This window comes from Tenrec ecaudatus, chromosome 18, assembly GCF_050624435.1.
Source record: "Tenrec ecaudatus isolate mTenEca1 chromosome 18, mTenEca1.hap1, whole genome shotgun sequence".
Classification (NCBI taxonomy): domain Eukaryota; kingdom Metazoa; phylum Chordata; class Mammalia; order Afrosoricida; family Tenrecidae; genus Tenrec; species Tenrec ecaudatus.
In genome coordinates, this window is record NC_134547.1 from 11,436,500 (window position 1) to 11,457,918 (window position 21,419).

At 57.3% G+C, this 21,419-nt stretch overlaps 1 protein-coding gene across 1 annotated transcript in view; it reads right to left on the reverse strand.

Annotated features, from left to right (window-relative positions):
- Positions 1 to 21,190, reverse strand: part of ARHGAP35 (Rho GTPase activating protein 35) — an 87,266-nt gene extending 66,076 nt beyond the window's left edge. The window contains exon 1 of the mRNA XM_075537493.1: positions 20,595 to 21,190. The gene's annotated coding sequence lies outside the window, so the exon portion shown is untranslated. The remainder of the gene's footprint in view (positions 1 to 20,594) is intronic.
- Positions 21,191 to 21,419: the final 229 nt, after the last annotated feature.

Consider the following 21,419-nt stretch of genomic DNA (forward strand, 5'->3'; position numbering starts at 1 on the left):
CGGCCTTCTCCGGCTCGTCGGTAGAGGCCAAGTGCTTAATCACCGAGGCTCCTTCCCTCACCCTACCTCGGAGTACCCGACTTCCCCATTCATGGAAGTAAAACAATGCCCCTTCTTCTGAGTGACAGAGTTAATTATCCTCTCTGAGCACAGAAAAGGAGGCAATTACTCCGAGACTTATAATCCTCACCGACCACGAACAATACAGCTTCCATTTCTCGGGCTTGGTGATGTGATGGGAGAAGAATCGGTGCCTTTGAATTATGGTGCTGGCAGAGAGGATTGAGAGTACAGTGGCCGGCCAGAGAACAAACAGGCCATCTTGGAGGAAGTACGGCCAGCAAGGGCCTTAGAAGCGACGCTGGCGAGATGGCGTCCCATGTACTTTGGACATGGTCCCTAAAAAGGGACACCGTGCTGGTTCAAGTCGTGGGTCAGAGAAGGGTGGCCCTGGGGAAGGGGACTCTGCGGCTGTGGTGCTGCCACTCAGTGAATGCCCAGGAGATCTACACCCCAGGTGCAGAGCGATCGATTAACCTACCTGGTGTCAAGGCCACTCTGATGGAAAACACCAGCCAAAGCCCCTCCGCCCTGCCCCACCCCCCAAGAGGCAACCTTGCTGCCCTATCGATTTCCAGGAGAGATCAAAAAGTATTGCCAAAGAACCACACACCAACCCTAGACTCTGCTCTCCTGGTAAATAAGTCGTCAGTCCAAGGGTCCAGGCCAGAGTTACACGCCCTCTGGGTGTCCAATTAAGACTAAGGGACCGGGGACCACGAGAACCTTACATTCTTAGCCCTGGGGTGGGAGGACACCGGGGCGTGGACCCAACAGTTGCATATGAACACATGTGTCCCAGCTTCCTTCCCATTGGCAGCAGCTCTGTACACCTGGTCTGCTACACCCTCACAGACAAAGGTTTGCTACAGCCAAAGAGACCCAGGGTTGGGGAGACTCGCAGAGCTCTGGCCCTGAGCAGCCCTGGATCTCCTTCAAGACCGAGGGTCTGTGTTCCCACCACTAGCCAAGCAGCTCCCAGGAGTGTGCCCCTGCCCTGGACACCACTGAAGGCCTCCGGGGTGGGGGTGGGGGTACGCAGCATCCTATCCCGTCATCTTTACATAACCACCGCTCATCACGAACCCCCAAACTAAACCCACTGTTATGACTCATGGCGACCTCACGTGACAGAGCTCAGCCACCGTCCTCAGGTTTCATCTACAGCGCCACACCTTTCTCCCGAGGTCTCGCTGCTGCTGGGCTCAAACCACCGACCTCAAGGTTCACAGCTGAGCACTGAACCACTGTGCCACCTGGGGGTCACTACTCAGCAATGTGTCTAAAGACACAACACACAGCACAGAGCACTCAGAACATAGTCCTCGTTAAGGTGAAAGAAGACTTTTTACTGAACCATGAGAGAACAGCCGGAGGAGGAGCCAAATGCAGCCTCTGAAAAGTTAAGACTTGACATGCTCCTCCCTCGGGGCTCACTGAAGTCACCTGCACCAGGGACCCCTGCCTAGCAGCAGCAGGAAAACCAAACGCAGCAGCGCCTGTACCACCACCCCCGCCCCAGTGAAGGGGAGCAAGACAGTGAGGCTGCAGGGCTCGGCGTCACCCTAAGCCAGCTGCTTTGGGTCACGATTCCTCTGAGAATTTGGCAGACACTACAGAAAGTTCTCTTGGCAGAAAGTAAACAGACTTCACCCTCCTCAACCAACCCTTCACCAGGACCCAACCCAACCCACGGTGTCCAGTCCTTTTGGGTTCACAGGACCCTGCAGGGCAGAGCAGACCCGCTCCCAAGCGGTTCTGAAGTTGCCCTCTTTCTCCCCATCGCTTAGCCACTGCACCTCTCCCCAGCTCTTGAGGCTCTATGCACATTCTCGAGTCCATAGTCCTTGCCTGGAATCTGCAGGTCTCACCATATCCAGACAGAGGTGACCCCAATGCAAATAGAGCTGACCACTTAGACTCCCCTGGGTCAGAGCGGGGACTGCCAGTGCTCAAAACACCTCACAACTCCACCCACCCACGCCCTCCCCCACCGGCTACCTGCCACAGGACTTTAAGCCAGGTACCGGACAGGGACAAGGACAGTCTACCTCTCCCAAGGGGCAGGTGAGCAATTCAAAATCAGGAGCCCTATCTGAATGACGCACTTCAGATGACAGGGGACCGGGCGGGGCTCCCGATAGAACAAGGTCTCACACACAAGAGTGCCGGCTCTGAACTCCACGAATGTGGGAAGAGATAATGCTATACAACAAGACTGAAACCAAATCCACTCCCAGTCGGCCCTTGGGAGCTCTGTGTCCTGGACCAGGCTCTGTGGTGGGGACTCGGCCCTCCCTGCCCTGTGCACAGGCACCTCTGTTCCCCACAGGGGTGTGCAGCTTCTCGTGCTGGCAGTCCCCACCCTGGCTGACCACACTCTCGGACGAGCACTGACTGGGAGAGGGTTGGCTTGACAAAGCTGGGCCGAGGGACCAGGAAGCGGATGGCAGGCAGTGGTGGCCCGACAGGGCAAAGCGCTGGCCGGTCAGGGCCAGAGAGTGGCTTTCTGGATGCAGGCCTCATTTCCCAGGTGGGCTTTGTGGCGTGCTCTGTTTACTTTGTTTTGGGAGTGGAAGGGGAAACAGCTAGCCCCGATAAAATGAAAAACACCTTACTGCGGGCTGTGTTGAGCTCTCCAGAAAGGCTGCAGATACCAATATATGGCTGAGTCCCCTCAACCCAGCCTTCTCGCCCCACCCACCCTGTTCAAATTGCCAGGATCTCTACGTCAAAACCTGCTGCTGCAGGGCCCAACTTCCCCACCTGGCCTGTCTCTATGCCAGGGCCCAAGTCCGGATGCCATGCTGCATTTGACGCCAAAACAAGGCAGAGAGCCCTTTCAGTCCCCTTCTATATATCCTGGTGGCGGCTTAGGGTTAGGCACAGAGCTCTAAGGCCGGTGATTCAAGCCCACTAGTGAGAAAGGAGGTGGAAGCTGAGGACATGGGTGCTGTGAGCTGAACCCGACTCCATGTGGGTCTGGCTGGTCAGTGCCCGGCTTTCCTTCCCGTGCCGCTCTCCGCCTGGCCTCCATCTCTAGAGCAACATGTTCCTCGACCCAGAATGGGCGCTACCAGAGCAGCTGTGTGTGGAGTAGGGCGAGCAATGGGGATGCGAGGAAATAAACAATGTCATGGCCACCTTTTACGAGGAAATTCACAGGTGCAGTCCTACCCTGTCTTGTAGGGTGAGGGTGAGTTGGCATGGACTGGAGGTGGCAGTGAGTTTGGTCTTTCTAGCAAAAGGACCTGGGCCTGGGGTGCGGTCTGCGGGAGGAGAAGCGCCCCGAGCGGCCGTTTCTATTACTTGGCTCCACCAGCAAGCAGTGAGTGCCCTTTCACTTCACTTTCTTTCTTTTATGATTTGAACAGAGAGTAAGCTTACTGAAGGGGGAATGCTCTGGAAAGAAATCCAAAGGGCCTTCAGGTCGTCTTCAGGGGGCCTTCGCTTGCTTTCCCCGCAGAGCCCAGCTACTCCCACCCAACGCCCAGCTCGTCCTCGAAACAGACCACGCACAAGTATGCAGTTCCAGCAGCCACCCTCGCGTTCCTTGTATCGACTCATTAGTTGGAAATCCATTTTATTCCAACAGTTAGAAAGGCACTATTGTCAATCATGCCAGTAGTCCTGGTGGCACGGTCAGGCTGCCAACTGCAAGGTCAGTGGTTCAAACCCACCAATGACTCTGGGGGTAAAAGATGAGGCTGGCTGCTCCCATAAAGATCGGTAGCCTCAGACACCCTGTCGTGCTCTGTGAGTCAGAAGGGACTCCGTGACAGTGGGCCTGGTTTCTTTTGTGTTTATGACCTGCATTCTGATCCTCCACCTACCTCCCAAGCGCCCAGGCCAACCACCACCTGGACTACACTTTGATTTAGAGAAGCAAGGGGTGGGTGTACGCAGAATCACCCAATCGCCAATGAGGGCTGGTGACCCCTCCTATGACTGACACACACTGATGAGTCCTGCAAGGGCTCAAATCCTGCCGCTCTGGAGGGCAGGATCCATCTCAGCCCCTATCAAAGGCACAGGGCCCTGGGCCAGAGTTCCAAACCCCAAACCAAACTCACAGCCACGAGTCAGTGTGATTAAAAAACAAAACGAAACATTACTATCAAGTCCAATTTGGAAGGCACCAGAAAGAAAGAAGGGGAAATGGGAGTAGCAGAAACAGCTGGCTCATTCTGGAAATGGTTAACAGGTGAGGCACGCTTGGGGTCACGGGGTAAACCAAAGACTACACTCTGCCCCATCCACACGCCTTCCAGCCAGGGGCCCATTTCCCAATAGCCAAGGTCACTATGTGAAATCAGAGGCGACTAACCGCCCATCAAAAATACAAGGGTGAGAGACAGAGAGGGAGAAGGAACCACCCAAAACCTGCTGGGTGTGTGGTGGTCTCTAAAAGGGGGAAGGGGGAGGCTGGCTCCTTCTCCCTGAACCCTCTTCTCGAAACCACCTGGCATGCACTGCCTCCCAGCGCCAACAGTAGAGGAGGGACACTTAACTCACATGTGAGGTGCTGGCAATAATGACCACACTTCTTAGAACCTCAAAGTACAACAGAGCAGGCCCTGGTGGTGCTGTGGATTAAGAGCTGACAAATGCCAAGGGCTCAAATCCACCAGTCACGACAGGAGCAAGAGGCAGCCTCTGGAACACTGGGGGGCAGGTCTCCTAGGTCCTGCAGGACTGCTAGGAGTCAGCTCTTGCAGTGGCTTTGGAAAGCACAAAAGTCCCTGGGGCAGGGGGTGGGGGTGGGGGGACCCTAAGCTCATAGGGAGAGGGGTGCAGTATGTTTGAGTCGGGGTGGATAGAACACAGTGATGTGTCCACTCTCACAAGGTCAAGCTAATAAGGGAGCTGCCCCAAGCCCTGGGCTGGCCACCAACACCCCAACCCTCGGGCTCAGCGGGTCCTTTTCCTCCCAGAGTTCACAGCCTGGGAGACCCACAGGCAGTCCTGCCCTGTCCTATAAGGTCGCTAGGAGTCAGCACGGACTCGCTGACTGCTTGGTGAGTCTCCTGGCTAGCGCCTTCATTCACACACTCACTGGGCAACAGGACAGGCAAGCCGGAAAACCAAAGGAGCCAACCCCCAGCCTGCAGGCATCCGAGGAAACTAGCGGGCTTCCCAGGTTTCCCCAGCAGAGAGCCCCAACGTGGGCACAGTGACAACCGCCCCAGCTCACTGTGCAACACGGAGGGCAGACGCAAAGCCCCGGAGACAATGAAATGTCCATCCGTGGGAAACAAAATGGGACTGGAGCACTGAATGGGAAATGGATTTGCTCTGCAAATCTTCACCCAGTTCACAATACAAGTGTGTGTGTGTGTGGGGGGGGGAATTAAACGTCCATCAATAGAAGACAGGCTAAATAAACGATGGTGCATTTGTACAATGGGATAGCATGAAATGATGCTGTAAGAAAGGAGAGCATGCTCTGTACTTAAAAAGGAGAGCTCCCAAAAATAGTCATTGAAAAGAGAAAGACAAAGAACTCCAATTACAACGGCACACCAACCAAGGGCTGCGTGTACACCCAGGTGTGCAGAGCAGGGCGGCTCCGCGGGGCTTTCCAGGCGGTGACCTTTCGGGAGGGAGCACACTGCTAGGCCTGTCTTCCAAGGCACCTGTGTGTATAGCTGTCTGTCTGTAAGTGCATCAACACCTCTGGAAGAAAACTCAAGGGCCCTCAGCTCCCAGAGCCCGGTGCTGTGACGACTGAGGCAGGGCAGCTCCCAGTGACGTCGCACCCCAAGCAGAGTTCTGAGGGAACGTGGGCACTTGAGAAGTGTGGCAAGTGGAACGGGAAAGTCACAGGTCGGACACGGCGGCGGGCCACCTATCAAGAAGAGTCAGCTCCCACAAACCTAAGCTAGACCTCCTGCAATGGAGCTACTTCCAGCTCGCGTGGCTCTAGGCCAGAAGTACCCCGAGGACTCCCGCCCTCACAGAAGCAGGTTGTCGCTCCTTTCTGCCACTGTGCCACCAGCATTCCTCCCGCACAACCCACGGGGCAGGGAAAGGCTACATGCAGCTCTGGGTGGACAAAGGACCCGGGCTGGCCTTTCGTCCCTGGTCTCCGAAAATAGCTTTGGAATTCCCCTGCTTGTTGTTCTTTTTGCTTTTGTTGTAGCCTTGTCACTTGGGAGACCCCATTGTTCCCGAGAAGACCAGCTCCAGAGGGTTTTTGAAGCTGCCATCTCTATGGAAGCAGCTCGGCAGCCTGGTTGCTTGCGTGGCCTTGAACTGCTACCCTCGTGGACCCTAACTGAGTGCCCACACCACCTGCCAGCCAGGCATCACACCCAACGTGTCTGTTTCCTGAAACGGGCCACATATAAGGTGGGGTCTGGAGTCCAAGGACCACACACACCCAGTGAACCAACCTCAGGGGGAGGAGGTGGGGAGGCAGATGCAGCTTCCATGTCCAGTGACCAGACCAGCTCACTCCCTGACTCTGCGTGAAGGGCTGGGCATGCCCGGACAATGACTCCAGCCCAGGACTCTTCTGGCAGGCCTGGGTTCTGATTGATGGTGCACGTGGAGGGCTGGCCCATCTGGGGACAGCATGCTCCATGCCCAAAGCTCTTCCCAGGACACCACCCCGGGAGGGGCACCTCTCTCCACAGTGCAGACAGTCCCCAGCTCACAGCCCAGTCTGCTCCAAGGCGTTGGCTGCTAAGTCAGAACAGGTGCAGACGATTTTCATTCTGCCTCCCTGAGAGCAAAACAAGGCACCAGGCCTTTCCAATGATCTCAAGGCTGCCCCGAACAGCAAGGGCAGGTGATGGTGATGAGGACTGTTGAGTGGGACAAATTCATGTGCAATCAAATGACTCAGAAACCCCGCACAGCCTCTTCTTACACAGGGCAGAGGGACTTGAAGCCTCCCCTGAGCCTGGTGCCCCCAGGGGTCTGGTGCCTGCCCACAGAACCCGTGACTGGCGAGAGCCTGAACAGAGAAAGGCCAGCCCTGGACGGGGGGCGGACAGCAGAGGGCTGTGCAGGCAGTGGTTTGGTACAGACCTACCTGTGGCTGGTTCAGAGTGAGTTACCAGTGGAGCTGCTAACCACAAGGTCAGCATCATGAAAAAAAAAAACTCACGGTAGCAGTCCTGCTCCGTCCTCCAGGGCGGGTCACTATGGCTCGGAACAGACTTGGCGACCGTGTGGATGGCTGGGGTCAGAGGTCGAGAAGGAGGATGTAAATCATCACTGCCTCTGGGGACTGGCCCAGGGGGGAGGGGAGGGAGGGTGCATTCATTAGCACAGGCCCACTTGGTGACCCAGCAGCCATCTCTGCTGGAGAAAGGGGGCACGGGTGGGCTAAGCTCAGGCACTCAGGGTGGTAGGCTTTATCCTACCCAGGCAGCAAAGGAGCACCGAGGTGCTTACCAAGGGTGGCATGGCAGTGGGGAGGGGGGTGGTTTTTTTCCTGAGTGACTCCAGTGTCTTGTTAGGGACTACGGGATGGGAGCTGGTCATCAGCCTCAGACACCTGTCAGCCTCAGACACCTTCCAGGGCAGCTCTGCCCGGTAGCACAGGCTGTCCTGCGCTGGGGTGGGTTGGACGTCTACCAATAGTGACTCACAGCGTGAATAATGGTGGGGGCAGGGGACGTGGACATGAGGACGTACATTGGGGAAATGCTGCAGACATGCCCAGTACCCCCTCCTCCTGCGAGCCCAGTGGCCTGAGACGAAACAACTCTCCCTAAGGGCATCCACCACCCCAAGCACCTGCCGTTGGAGAACCACAACAGTCTGCACCAAGGGAGCATTTCCACTTCCCTCAGCCCTGACCCCAGCTCCTCACCACCCTGCCAGAAAGGGAAAGGCTCCAGCTCACGGCACACCCCTGCACAAGTGGACGACACACCTTCCGGCCAGCAACATCCCCACGCCATGGCTGCAGCTACTGTGTCAGCCCACCTCACCGACCCTCTCCCTCTACCAAGCACACAGTTCCTTCTTCTCCAGTGACTGGACCCTCCAGGTTAACATGCCCAAAGTACACGAAAAAAGCCTATTGCCAGCAAGCTGGTCCCAGGGCACAGGAGGCAACCCAGAGTGCTTGGGCCTAGTTGACTCGCCCAGGGCAACCCAACTGCCCAGGTGAGCACTGATCATCTAGCTGCAGCACCCAGGGGTCCTGGACAATACTTAGACCACCCCATTCCTTCTTTAAGGAGATGGTGGTGCAGTGCTTAAGCACTCAGTTGGAAACCAAATCTCAGCAGCTTAAACTGACTGACCCGCTTCTGGTCTGTCCCCTGGGAAGCCTCTGTGGCAGTTTTACTGTGTCCGGGCAGGGTCATTCAAGGTGACAGGCCCAATTCTGTCTGCTTTGTTATACAGGAGGCACGGGGCATTGAGAGTCTAAGGGTTGGTCGGGGAGCAGCTGTACCCCACGACTCAGTCAGCAGAAACCAATTCTGGCTAAGAGCCTCTCACTGGTGCCTGGGGGGTGGGGGTGGGTGGGGTGGTGTGTGTGTGTGTGTGTGCATGCGTGTGCAAGCAAGAAAGAGCACATCAACTTCATACCCTCAGACTGACCTGAAGCCTTAAATCTGCCCAATTCTTTTCAGTCATCCTTCAGACAAACTACGGGGTTTCCCAACTGCCTGGAGTGGCCACATCCACTCTTGGCATTCAAGTCTTTAAAAAAAAAAAAAGTGGGGGGTGGCCTTTGTGGCAGGCAGCTACGCATGTAGGCTCAGACCAGAGAACCCAAAGTTTAAAAGTGACCAGTGATGTTATCGAGGTCACAAAGATGCCCCTGGGCCTGCTATCCCTCATTCAGAATCCCTCCAAACCCCCCTTCAGCCAGCTACACCTGAGTGCAGCACAGCTCTAGGGGGTGAGGTGCAGAGGAAGCAAGCAAGCGCCCACAGGCCTAACCTGCAGACCTTTGTGAGGTGGGTGGCCTTGCAGACCAAGGTCAGGTGACCAGCTAGGAAACTGGTATATGCCAGCAGCAAGACGGAGAAAGTGGGGAGACTTGAAAAACCCCACCCGGCGCCTGTTCCAGCTACAGGAGGCACCCGGGGGGCCTCCCCTCCACTGAAATCTGTCTTCCTGGCCTGTGCATTCTTGCGTGGAAATGTTTAGTCACACTTCATTCTTGAAGATCCCATCAGGGAGAGGGAAAAACAAGACCACTGGCCTTCTCGAGTGCTGTACTTTCGGGGTTACTACAGGGAAGCATCCCCAGTTCAGTCCAGGGTACACATGCACCCTAGGGGAGGTGGGTACTGAACACAAGACACTCCAGAGCTGGGCTGGATAGAGCAGGGAACTAACTCCACTGGTCGCCCTGCTCTCTCTACAGACGGCATACACGCCCTCCCTCTCCCTCTGACCCCAGGCCATCGTGCGGTTCTGACTCACAGTGACCCATAGGACAGAGGTGGAAGGCCATCCAAAGCAGCCGCACCTGTGGGGAGTGCCACAGGGTAAGGGACACATCAGTACAAACACTGCGAAGGGAAAAGGATTGTATTCTGTCCATTTTTATCTTAGAGCCCGTGTGAGTGCACACACAGTTTTTACCCCAATCTGAGCAAGGATTTCTGCCTTCCCTTCAAAGGTGCTAATTGGACCTTTCTGCTTAAGTTTTTCCTTCACCTGGTGGCGTAGTGGGTTATTCGTTGGGCTGCTAACTGCGAGGCCAGCAGTTCGAACCAATGAGCTGCTCTAAGGGAGGACTCACAGGGCAGCTCTACCCTGTCCCACTGGGTCACTGTCTGTCGGAATACGTGTTTTCTGGTGTGGTTGCATGGTGTTCAGTTTTCCGTATCGACAGCTATCTCACGGCCACTGAGTGGATTCTCTGGAAAGTGGGCAGCATTTGACACCTGGCTCCCCAACTGAGAGAAGTGGGCCCAGAGAGGCAGACAGGGGGTTCACAACCATCATGTTTACCCACTGAACAACGGGCGACAACCTCCACATCTTAGCCTCTTTCCCACCCCAGATCCAAAATTAGTAAGGGTCACTGTAGAAAACTCATTATCACCCGCAAATCCTACAACAGAGACAGCCAGTCCCTCATTCAGACATTAACGTAACTGGAAGCAGTTCACAGTTCACAGATCCCTATCCTGATTTCCCCTAAGTGTGCCCCCCCCCCCACACACACACAGCCTTTGTGTGAACGCCTCCCCACTTTTCCTGTGAGTGCATCATCGAGGAGGGCTGTCTCTCCAAACACTGCCCCCTCCCTTTCCAGGGACTTTGCCCCACTCTGCATGCCCATCCTCCCACCCCCCACCTGTGAGCAGAGACTAAGGCAGCACTCGACCACCAGCTGGGTCACTCTGGAGGAGGCTGCTCAGTGAAGGCTGCTGGCCCCGTGTGAACAGCCCTAACAGTCACAACGTACGACCAATCGTGAGGGTGGCACCGGGCCGGGCAGTGCCTTGCTCTGGTGTACATCACAGGGTCACTATGAGTCGGCCCCACTCGACGGCATCTCACAACAACTCCGTCACAGTTGTGTGTTAAACATGACAGCGTGATCAGGAACTCCCTTGTCCTGCGGCGCCAACTGCTACCCACTTACGAAGGGTGCTGTGAAGGAGCTCACCCCCCAACACACAGAGAAGCAGCTCTGTACAATACGCACACGCACACGCACACACACACACACACACACGGTAACTGAAAATGTAAGAGAGTTGGTCCACGAGGGAAAACCCACTCCTTACGTGCGCCCAAGCCCTTCACTGTTTAAGACATGCTGTAGGGCTTCCGAGAGCCCCGTGTCATGGGACCAAGGAGAACTGTCCCACAGGGTTCCACGGAAGCAGGCGGCCACGTCTTTCTCCCACAGAGCCCTGGTGGGTTTGAACGGCAGACCTTTCACTTGCGGCTCCACACTGAGCCAGTGGACCACAGCTGAGTGTCCGAGCCTGTGGCTGCTGACTAATACCGCGCACGCCAGCAGCAGGGCCCAGGAGCCCGGGTGGCGGTCAGCAGGCCTTCTTGCCTGTTGTCCTCATCTATCAGCAGATTGATCTGCAGGCGTCCGTGACCTAACCCGCCCGCAGATGAAATTTCCTGTAGGCAGGCAGCATTGACAACGTACCCAGTGGTTTCGGGCCATTAAGATGGCATCACCAGGGCAGCCTCTGCCAGCTACCTTCCTGAGGATTGAACCCGCCGGGTGGAAAAGGAAGAGCAAGGGCTACTTTTTAATTACCAGGCATTTAGGGCTGCTATTCCCAGGGAAACCGGTCCCTGTAAGGGAAAGCCCGGCTCCCTCGCTTCCCGAGGATGCAGACGTCAGGAATCTGATAACCGTGTATTAACGCAAAGCTGACTTTCATTCGCACACAATCAATTTGTTACGAGCAAAGAACCCTTTTTAATTGCCCGTGACAATTAACAGTAATCACTTTTCCTTTGTCTCAGCTGGCTAGGGTAGGCCCTTACAGCTGAAGACCCGGTTATGACCTTTCTTCTACATGGAGATGCAGACTCAGGGAAGTCAACAGTTCCACAAACACATAATTAAACAAGCAAACAAACAGATTTCCACCCCTCAGGAAGCAATGAGCAGTAGTAGCTGAGCCACCTCAGTTCCACCTCAACACGTTAATAGACGGCCACTAAAAAAGTCATTAAAATAGGGGGCACTAGACCTACTCTTAAGAGCCCTGGTGGTGGAGTGAGTAACCAGCTGGACTGCTCATTACAAGATCAGCAATTCAAAGCTACCAACCACACTGAGGGAGAAAGACGAGGCTCTGTGCTATGAAACAACAGTGGTAGTTCCACTGTCGCTTAGGGTCGCTGTGAGGCGGAATGGGTGTGGAGTTTGGGAGGCTACTTTTAGGGCAAATGAGGCGGTCTGGGGTGCTGTGGGTTGGAGTCACAGCTCCGTGGGTGGGGATGAACTGGAGGAGAGTGAGCACGCTGCACACCCCTGAGCAAGGGGAAGCTGAGCGTGCCGTTTTGTCACACGGATGCTCACAATACCTTGTCTTACAGCTATGAAATATCTTCAGCCAGCAATCCCTCTCCTGAAGCCCTCTCTGAATCACACCCCAGGCTCAGCTTTGCTGGTGGACAGTGCTGGCTGTGAGCACCTGCTCCCTCAAAACTCTACAGTGGCGGCAGAGCTGACAGACAGTAGCACCAAGGATGAGCTGGGGATGGCAGGGGCAGTGGGTGTATGGGAGTCAGGGAGGGTGGAGAAGCTGGGGAAAAGGGGGTGAGAGTGGCCACACAGCCTGAAGAAGGGACGGCATGTCGGGGACTGCTCAGCTGGGGCACACTTGGCTCTGTATGGTCTCAAAACAAATAAACAAAAACTCATTTCCACCCAGTCAATTCCAACTCACAGGGACCCTATAGGACAGGGTAGAACCGCCCCCTGGGAGTTTCTGAGGCTGTAACTCTGGGAGTAGACAGCCTCGTCTTTCTCCTGTGAAGCAGCTGGTTGTTTCGAACTGCTGACCTTGTGGTTCGCAGTCCAATGCATAACCACTATGCCATGAGGGCTCCATAGAGTCTCAATAACAGCTTAACTTACGCACTTAAAACAGTCATTAAATACAATAAGGAGCTGAACCCAAGCACCTGAAGAAACCAAGTGTATTTCTATCTGTGTGAATCCGGTTGCCAAGAGGTTTCTCAGACGAAGACTCTCCCCCGATGCAGAGCTCCGAGTGGGGAAGGGGAGAGCAATAGACCCTAAGAGGGAGGTCGGCAGACAGCGATGGAGGCAGGGCAAGGCACTGGGAGGGAAACACAGAGAGGAGGAGGGGGCTAAGTGATGGCAGCTGGGGTGAAGGTGGCGGGAGCGCAGAGAGGAAGCAAAGTGCGGCAGAGCAGTGGAATGGACAACTGAAGGTGCGCTCCAACCCGGACCCAGTTCACAAGAACAAGCTCTCAAGCGAGGAGCAACGACCCCAGGCTTGTCTGGTTGCCAAAGAAAAGGGCGGGCTGTAGGAGTCACTCCGTGACCAGCAACAGCCCGCGGGTGTGTGCGGCTCTGACGGAGAACACTTTCCCCAGGAAGACCAGCTGCAGCTGAAACCTGTTCCCACCACAGTGACAGGAACCCTGGTGGTGTCACAGCTGGCAATCTCAAGGTCAGCGGTTCTCAACTACCGGTTTTACCCTGTTCTCCAGGGTCGCTGTGAGTCAGAATCGACTCAATGGAAGGGAGTTTGGTTTTTATGGCTGTGTATGGGGTTTGTGTTTTTTTTGAGACTATACAGAGCCAGACGCCCCCACCCCCCGGTCGTCAGCAGCTCCCCACATGCCCCCCTCAGTGACAGGAATCACTCCTAGGGAGAAAGGTGAGACTTTCAACTCCCCATAGAAAGTTACAGTCCCCAGAAACCCCCAGGGGCCATTCCACTCTGACTTCTGGGGCCGATGAGTCAGTAGTAGTGACTCAATGACTGGAGTCTGGTGAGGGGCCGTGGTGATACGGAACCTACCGTGTGTCCGTTGAACACAAAAACCCTACAGACATCCACACAGGAGCCGCCTCTCAAAGAGCCAGGAGTTCTGTTGCACCCAGGGTTCACACGTTGGGCTGTCACCACAGGCCGGCAGTTCAAACCCTCCCGAGGGACCAGGATGAGGCGAGCTGCTCCCGTAAAGATGAACAGGCTCAGAAACCAGGGGTGGTTCTGCTCTGCCCTGAGCAGGAAGCGACTCCACAGCGGTGGCAGTGGTGGGTCTCAGGAGGCCAAGGAGTCCTGGGGGTGCCTGTAGTGAAGCGCTGGCCTGCTGGCCCCAAAGCTTAAGCAAACCCACCAACTGAGAGACCGAAGGACAGACATGCAGAGACTGCTCCTGAATAGCTGAATCTCGGCAGCAATCTGGGACAGCTCGACTCTGCCTACGGGGTCACTAGACCTCCGTCGCTGTCTGCAGACCTCAGCTGACTAGACGGCCGTGGGATTGGGGGAATTGTCTGCAACAGACTAGAAATCCCTCAAGGAGAGGAACTAGAGCTCACTCTTCCACCCCCCAGAGGCAGAGCAGCCCCATCAGATAAGCCAGCTCTTTGGAACCAGGCAGAGCTACCACCCACGAGCTTAGAAGCCAGGTCAGGGACACCCTGCCGCAGGGTACGGAAGGTCTGTGGGTTCCAGGGGCGCGACCCTCCCAGAGTGTGATGTCGGTTATAATGGCCTTTTAGCACGGGTGCACAGACAGGTCTGAAAAGGACGCTGCCCTCCCTCCACCAGCAGGCACGGGGCAAAGGTAAAAGAGGAGACCAGTGGGTTCGCAGGAGCCACGGCACAGAGTAAAGTCAAGCAAGTGTGAGTCGTGTAAGATCAGGCCGGCTGGGAGCCCAGGAGACCCTGGCTGTTAGTGCCATCGGTTCGGACCCATAGCGACCCTGTTGACACCTATCACCTCCTCGTTTTTTCAGATGGAGAAACAGGTCCAAGGAGGTGAAGGAAATGATTTAGCACAAGTGACACAGCGGGTCAGGGCAGGGGGGGCGTGGGGGACAGGTTTCTTCATTATCAACACTGCATTCTCGGCACCCCAGGAAGCTGCCTCTCCAGCATTCAAATTCAATTACCAAGTGCAAATATTATCACAGTGGCCAGCCACTGGGCAGTCCCCACACCAGAGCTCAGACAAGGGAAGAAAGCAAAGAGGCTGAGCCAGGAGCTAGGGGTGTGGAGAGAGGGCACGCTTGGCAAAATGCAAGCAAGCACTGGTTTTCAGAGTGGACCATGAAGATCTGGAAGGCTGGCCACCCTCAAGCAAAGGAAAAGAGGACACCTGAGGGCCAGCACCCTGGTGTGCTGCTGCTTCCTATCCAATCCAAGGAGCACACCAAAGGGACCCAAGACTGACAGACGTCAGAGATGATTCGACAAAACTCTCCGTGCCTGAAGCCTGACAGCACGCAGTATGCAGAGCCACAGCGGAAGTAAACTTTTGGGAAAAGGCACCAGGAATGATGTGTTTGCATTTCTTAATACCAGTCATTCAAGTGTCAATGAGAGGCCGGGTCAACAATGACTCAGCTCGAAAATTTCCATGCTGGTTTCACAGAGGCCCATGCTGGAGGGCAGGGGGGTGGGGCTGGTGATGCACTGGTTAAGGCACCTGATGGTCTGAGCTCCGCTGATGCAAGATGGGGCAGGCTGCTTCCACAGACTCACAGCCCCAGGCAGCCCCATGGGAAAAGCCTCCTCTCTACCCTGTAAGGGCCGCTGCCAGCCGGATGGGCTTGCTGGCCAAGGGTTTGGTTTGGGGTCCTGGTTTTCATTAGGGAACTAATACAATCTGGGGCTTGGCTGAGAGAGGGGCAATGTTCATCTGTTCATGTCAAGTACACACCCGAGGCGCCCCAGCTCCTCCAAATGCGCCCCCCCCCTGGAAGCACCTCCAATCGGACTGGGGCTGTATTCTTCTCACAGGACTGGGGGGGGGGGGGCATCTGTCACCAGCATCCTCTCTCCAGCCCTCACCTGTAGGTGATGCAGGACAACAAAACCCACCAGCAGAGTCGGAGCTCATCCCCAACCACAGAGGAGGATCACGTGATGCCCAGGGAAGGGAGGACAGGGACTGTCTCAGATCCCAACTGAGACCAGGGCAAGACCTAGACCAGAGCCCAGCCAGCACACCTTCCTTCTGCCACCCAGGACTCGTGACGAGGCTGGACTGGACACCCAGGGCATGGGACCACAAGGGCCTTTCTGCTAGGCCCCTTCCTCTCCACGTCTGTCGATGTCAGACAAGGGGCGGGGGCAATCTCAGGTCACACCAGGTAAACAAAGACCTGTTTAGCTCTCCAGTGGGTGAGCAGTCACCGCAGACCACAGGAAAGCCCTGCAGAAACTCCAGGTGGCTGTGGCCACCCCCACTTGCCAATCTCCAACCCTACTTCCCCGTCCCTGGGCCAAGCAGACCAACTCCTGGGAGGCGTCAGGGAGGCGGCGTCATCTTGTGCAACCCGCACACCCTTGGGCTCCCCTTCAGCTCACCAGTCAGGAACAGAAGCAAGAAATGGAATGCGTGGCTAATTGCCTCCAGGAATAACTAACTACCTGCCTCCTTGGCCAGGAGACCAAAGAGCTGGCTGGTGCCCGGGCTAACAGTTCTGAACATTTTGGTCGGAGTGCCTCCCGAAGAAACTGCTCACTCCAGAGAAAGACCGTGTACCCAGACTTTCTGGAACCAAAGAGGCTGCAGGGCCCCCTCCAGGTCTCTTACCCTGACATCATCATGAAACCTAAAACCAAATCCATGCCCCGCCATCCTCTTAAAGCTCAAAGGTGCTTTCAGCTGAACTAGCACACAGACCATCAGCCTTGAACAGTGAGCCTTCTCAGACTATCTCGATGGGATCAAAGGGACATTCCAGAGATGAGATAGGGACCTCAGGAGTGAGTTTCTGTGAATGGAGGAGGAACAAACCGGAAAAGGAAAGTGAGGATGGTTACATAAGAGCCTAAGAAGAATGTAACCAATGTCACAGAGCCGCATGTGCAGGAAAGGGTTGCCGAGAATGTGCTGCTGTAGATCTGTCCCAGTGACAGAAGTAAAATTCACAGCCATCACAGACTACGCGCGGGTGGCTCGCTCCACAGGATGTCTAGGGCCCCTTGATCAGAAGTCAAGCACCGGGCCTTTCTTCCAAGGTACCTGAGAGGACCAGAATGGGCAGCTCTTCCAGGTCTACTGACACACAAGAGGTCGTCATGGGGGGTGGGGTGGGGGTCGCACCTTGTCAGCACAGCCCTCGACACCCTCAAAATGTCCTTTGCAAAAACCACACCACCAGGCCCAGCCGGTGTGCGGACGACAACTATTGCTTGGACCACTGGCTGATGCACCCTGGTCCAAGTGCTCTGGCCTTCATCATGCCAAGGGGGTAGGTGGAGGAGGCAGGGAGAGCCCCCACCACTACAGACAGCCTCCCCAAACGTTCAGAGAAACTTCTGATCAGGTCAATTACGAACATCCTTTAGAGAGACTTTTCCAGGCAGAGGAAGAACAAAATGAACAGTGGCCCTCGAGGACAGAGCAGAACCTCCTCCTCAGGGTTGCAGTGGCGACAAATCTCTGCAGAGACAGGCTGCCTCGTCTTTCTCCCCGGGAGCAGCTGGTGGGTTCGAACCAGTGACCTCACAGTCATCAGCCAAGCACTGAGCCACCCGGGCTCCTTGGGCAGGACAAGTGGCCTCAGACATCCATGCCTAGGTTGAAAGCGGCGGTCTGCTGCCATCTCCCGATCCATGCCCCACCCCCCACTGGCACAGGAACTGTTCCAGAAGGCCAAGGCTAGCACCTCGGATGGCAGAATGGCAGCGGCAGTGGGGATGGGGCCCCCTCTCCCATCAGAGCGGCCTGCTCTTTGTTCTTCTATCTCCTCTCTTCTGGTAAGGTCAACCCTGCCTGGCAGCAACTTTTTATGCTGCCTGAGCGAGGCCTGGTGCGACTGGTTTCATTCCTACTTTGCTGTCACATCCAGGTGAACAATTTCAAACAAACACACAATGCCCAGCACCCGCTACTTGCATCAATTTCTGGGGAACCTAAAGGGTCAGCTGAAAATGACAGACTCAGGGTGGCACTGAAGGTGACCAGGATCTGCTTATCAAGCGCCCTATCTAGAGCTGAACAGCCTCCCCAGCTGCCCCCCTTACCCCTGCCCTCACGCTGGAGGAGCCAATGGTCCAGGTCTGCAGCGCACAGTGGGCACAGTGTTTATTTCAAGTGAATCCACAGAGAACTATTCCTGCCCAGTGCTGAAACAAACCGAGTTTGATTACAGCTCAGTCAGGACAGAAAGTCCACCCAGGGAGGCTGACTTCAGAGCCGATACTGCTCTGGCAGGTACTCAACCTCGGCCAGGGAGAGAGGAAGAGGAGGAGAAGGACTTCAGACTTAAAGAGATGAAATAAATAAACGAAAAACACGCAGAAGATTCTCGGCTCCCAAGTTACAGACTGGACATCTTTCCTGTAAAGACCACTTTGGCCTCTGAATGAATGAGCGTCCGAAAACCCACTCACAACATCAATGAGATCGCTTGGCGCAAAAGACTAAGAATTCCACCGCACCAGCCGTTTCTGGCATCCATTTTAAACCCTGCCTTTTAAACCTTTGGGGGAAAGGGTCAGACCCTCACCTACACAACTCTGCTACCCCCCCTGACCCCACAGTAGCCCACTCTGATTGCACCCTGATGGTCAGGAGGCGCCCAACTCAGGTGGCCTGGAGTGTCTGCCTGCAATACCCGAGGGCAGAAGGCTGAAGGACATTTGGCACTCTATCTCAGCAAATGACCGCAGCCAAGAGTTCTCCAGACCCAAGCCCTCAAGAACGGATGGATGTGAAGCTGGATGCTTCCTGGGGCTCCCACCCAGGTGAAGAAACAAGTCCATCTCCTCCCCACAGCAAAGGTCACTCTGCACACCAGAGGCCACTGCAGGCTGGAGCTGTAAACACACCAAGTGCTCACACCCCTGGGAGACTGGGATAGATAGGGGGAGGGGGGTTGTTCCCTGAGAAATAACTCCCCCACCATAGGTCAAAGAGAATTCTCAGACAGACCATCCAACCAGCTCTGTACCCAGCTCTCTCCCCGTGTGGGTGCTGGCCTGGAGGGAACAGGGAAGCCGCCCCCCCCCCCCAAGTCCCTAAAGAGCTCTGGGGCAGAGGAGGGCAGCAAGGAAGAGAGGGGGCAGCCAAACTTGACAGCAGCTGCACTTGCCCCTCTGGCGAGGGGCACAAGCTGCACAGGGCTGGACCAATAAGATGGACCATCAATGGGCCAGGGAAAGGGAGAGCCACCCGGCATCCCTGTGGGGGAAGTAGGGGGGTCACCCAGACTCCATCTGTGCACCCAGCCTAAGAGGCTCCCCCAGATAAAGCCCTCGGGGAGGGGGGGGGGGCTGAAGGGGCAGGAAGCCACCTGGCAGAACACCAAGGGAGTGGAAGGTCCGGTATGGGGGGTTAGGGAAGAACAGAACTGGGGGGGCGCTTCACTGACCAAAAACAAACAAGCAAAACCCACTGGCATCAAGTCCATTACAGCTCTTGGCATCAAAGAACTGAAGCAGCTCCAAGGGCTGGGCGGGGGAGGGGAGGACAGTGGTGGCAGCAGGGATGGTTAAGGAGGGTACTGGCCAGAAGGGAGCAAAGTGAAGTGGGGAGTGGGGATGGAGATGTGCCCTCCCCCAGCCCCACCAAGGCTATTGTGAAAAAGGTCCACTCAGACAGGAAAAGTTAAAATGACATGACGTGGGCAAATGGAGAACTGGGGGAAGAGGGGGCACCAGAGAAAGGAGGAAGAAGAGGCAGGGCAAAAAGGATTTGGGGACGGGTCTGCAAGACGCAGCCTGGGAAGGGACGGGGTCGCTGACAAAGAGAGAGAAGTTCTCAAGGCATGGTGAGGGAAAGGGGCAAAGTCGGCCAGGATGTGTCCCAAAGAGAAAGCAGGTGGCAGGTCCCAGGGCAAAGCCCTGCGGGGCAGAGGAGCCCCGGAAAAGACGCCCAAGGAGAGTGCGGGGAAGAAGGTGCGGAGCTAAACCTCTGCGGACTTTGGGGGCAGGTGTTGGGACAGGGGGTGGGGGCCGCTCTGGGGCTCAGGGGATGCTGTGTGAGGAACAGAGAGGTCAGAGGAGAAATGAAGACTCACAAACAAGAGAAATGCAAGGAACCAGGAAAGGGGACCTAATCTTGGACTAGGCAGAATGGTCTGGAAAGGTCTGAAGGGCATACGGGAGGGAGCGCCACCTGGGACAGAGCTGGATTGGGGGGGGGGGGTTGCCTCCAAGTTCCAGCGCGGCCACCCTGAGGTGCCGCAGGTTCTGGGAGGGCGCGGGGACGCGACTGCAGGGCAGCGGAGGTGAAGAGCGAGGCGGAATGAAGCCCAGGGGAAGAAGTGAGGTGGGCAGGGTAAAGACAAGCCGTAGGGGCGGTTGGGTGGGGGGCTCAACTAGGTCTGGGATAGACCTCCCGGAGCTGGTTCTAGAGGGGACAGCTCCTGCGGGGTGGGGGTGGGGGGAACTGATGCAGACGGAGCCGAAGGCACCTCGAGGAAATCAGAGAAGGGAGCCAGGGCTAGATCCGCAGAGGGGTGCGAGCAGCTGCGGAAAGGGGAGCAGGAGGGGTCCGTGAATCTCAAAAGTGGGGGGTGGAGGGGCAACATGAAGGGTCACGGAGGAGGCGGGTCTCCCGAGCACTGCAGAGTGCAGGAGGGGCGAAGAGCCTTCCCTCGGGGGCGGAAGAGGGAAAGGAAGGGGGGCGCAGGGCGGACAGCAGAGCGGCTCCGGTGGGGGGAGAGCCCACCGGGGGGAGGGGGAGCCGCGGGACCTCAGGGCCAGGGCGGGCGGGTCCGCAGGGAGGCGGGCCCCGCGGGCCGGGTCGCGGCGCGGGCGGCGGGGCCCGGGGGGCTGGGGGGCCGCTCCCTCCCCTCCCCCTCCGGCTCCTCCATTGTTCGCGGGCTCCGGGCCCCGCCGTCCCCGCCTCCCCCTGGACCCCGCAGCGGGGCGGCGCCCGGCCTCGCCAGCTCGCGCACTCACCAGCTGGGCGCCCTCAGCGCGGCCCCGGCCTCCGGGATCCCGGCCGCGGCGACGGCGGCCCCGGCGCCATGTTCTGGTGCTCCTGGTCCGGCGGCGGCAGCAGCAGCGGGGGGCCAGGCGGACCCTCCCTCGCGGGCTCTCTCCTGCGCCTCCTCCGCCTCCTCCCGCCGCGCCGCGGCTCTCCCTCGGGGCGGGGGGCGGGGAGGGGAAGGGGAGAGGGGCGGGAGCAGGGGGAGGGCGGACCGGCGTCGCTCGCTCCCTCCCTCCCTCGCAATGGCGGCGGCGGCGGCGGCGGCGCCTCCTTCTTGCGGCCGCCGCTCCCGCACGCGCGTCCCCACGGCTGCGCGTGCACGGCGCGGGGACCGCTGCAGGGGGATAACGGCCCCTGGGTGCGCGCCTCAAGGAGAGGGCCGGCGCGGGACAGCGGGCCCAGGCGAGAGCGCGTGCGCGCCTCAGAGGCTCGCTGCCACCGCCGCGGCCTGGGGCTGGAGACGGGCGCAGAGGGGGTGGTGCGCGTGCGCCCCAAGAAGCCGCTACTGCGGCGGTGGCGGCGGCGCGAGACTGAGAGCGCGAGGAGACCCGCGGCCCGGCTGAGGGAGTGGGCTGGGCCAGTGCGCGTGCGCGGGAGGAGCGCCCGGCGGCTGGCGCAAGGCGGAGGGCGTGGCCCGCGGGGCGGCGCGCGCGCCCATGCGCGCGGCTGAAGCGGCCGACTCCCCCCACCCCAACCTCAACGCGAGCTCGGGGAGAAGGCGGGAGGAGTAGAGGCCTAGCCCGGCCTAAGGGGCGGGCGCGAGGGGCTGCGATTCCGCTCGCGCGGGACCTGAG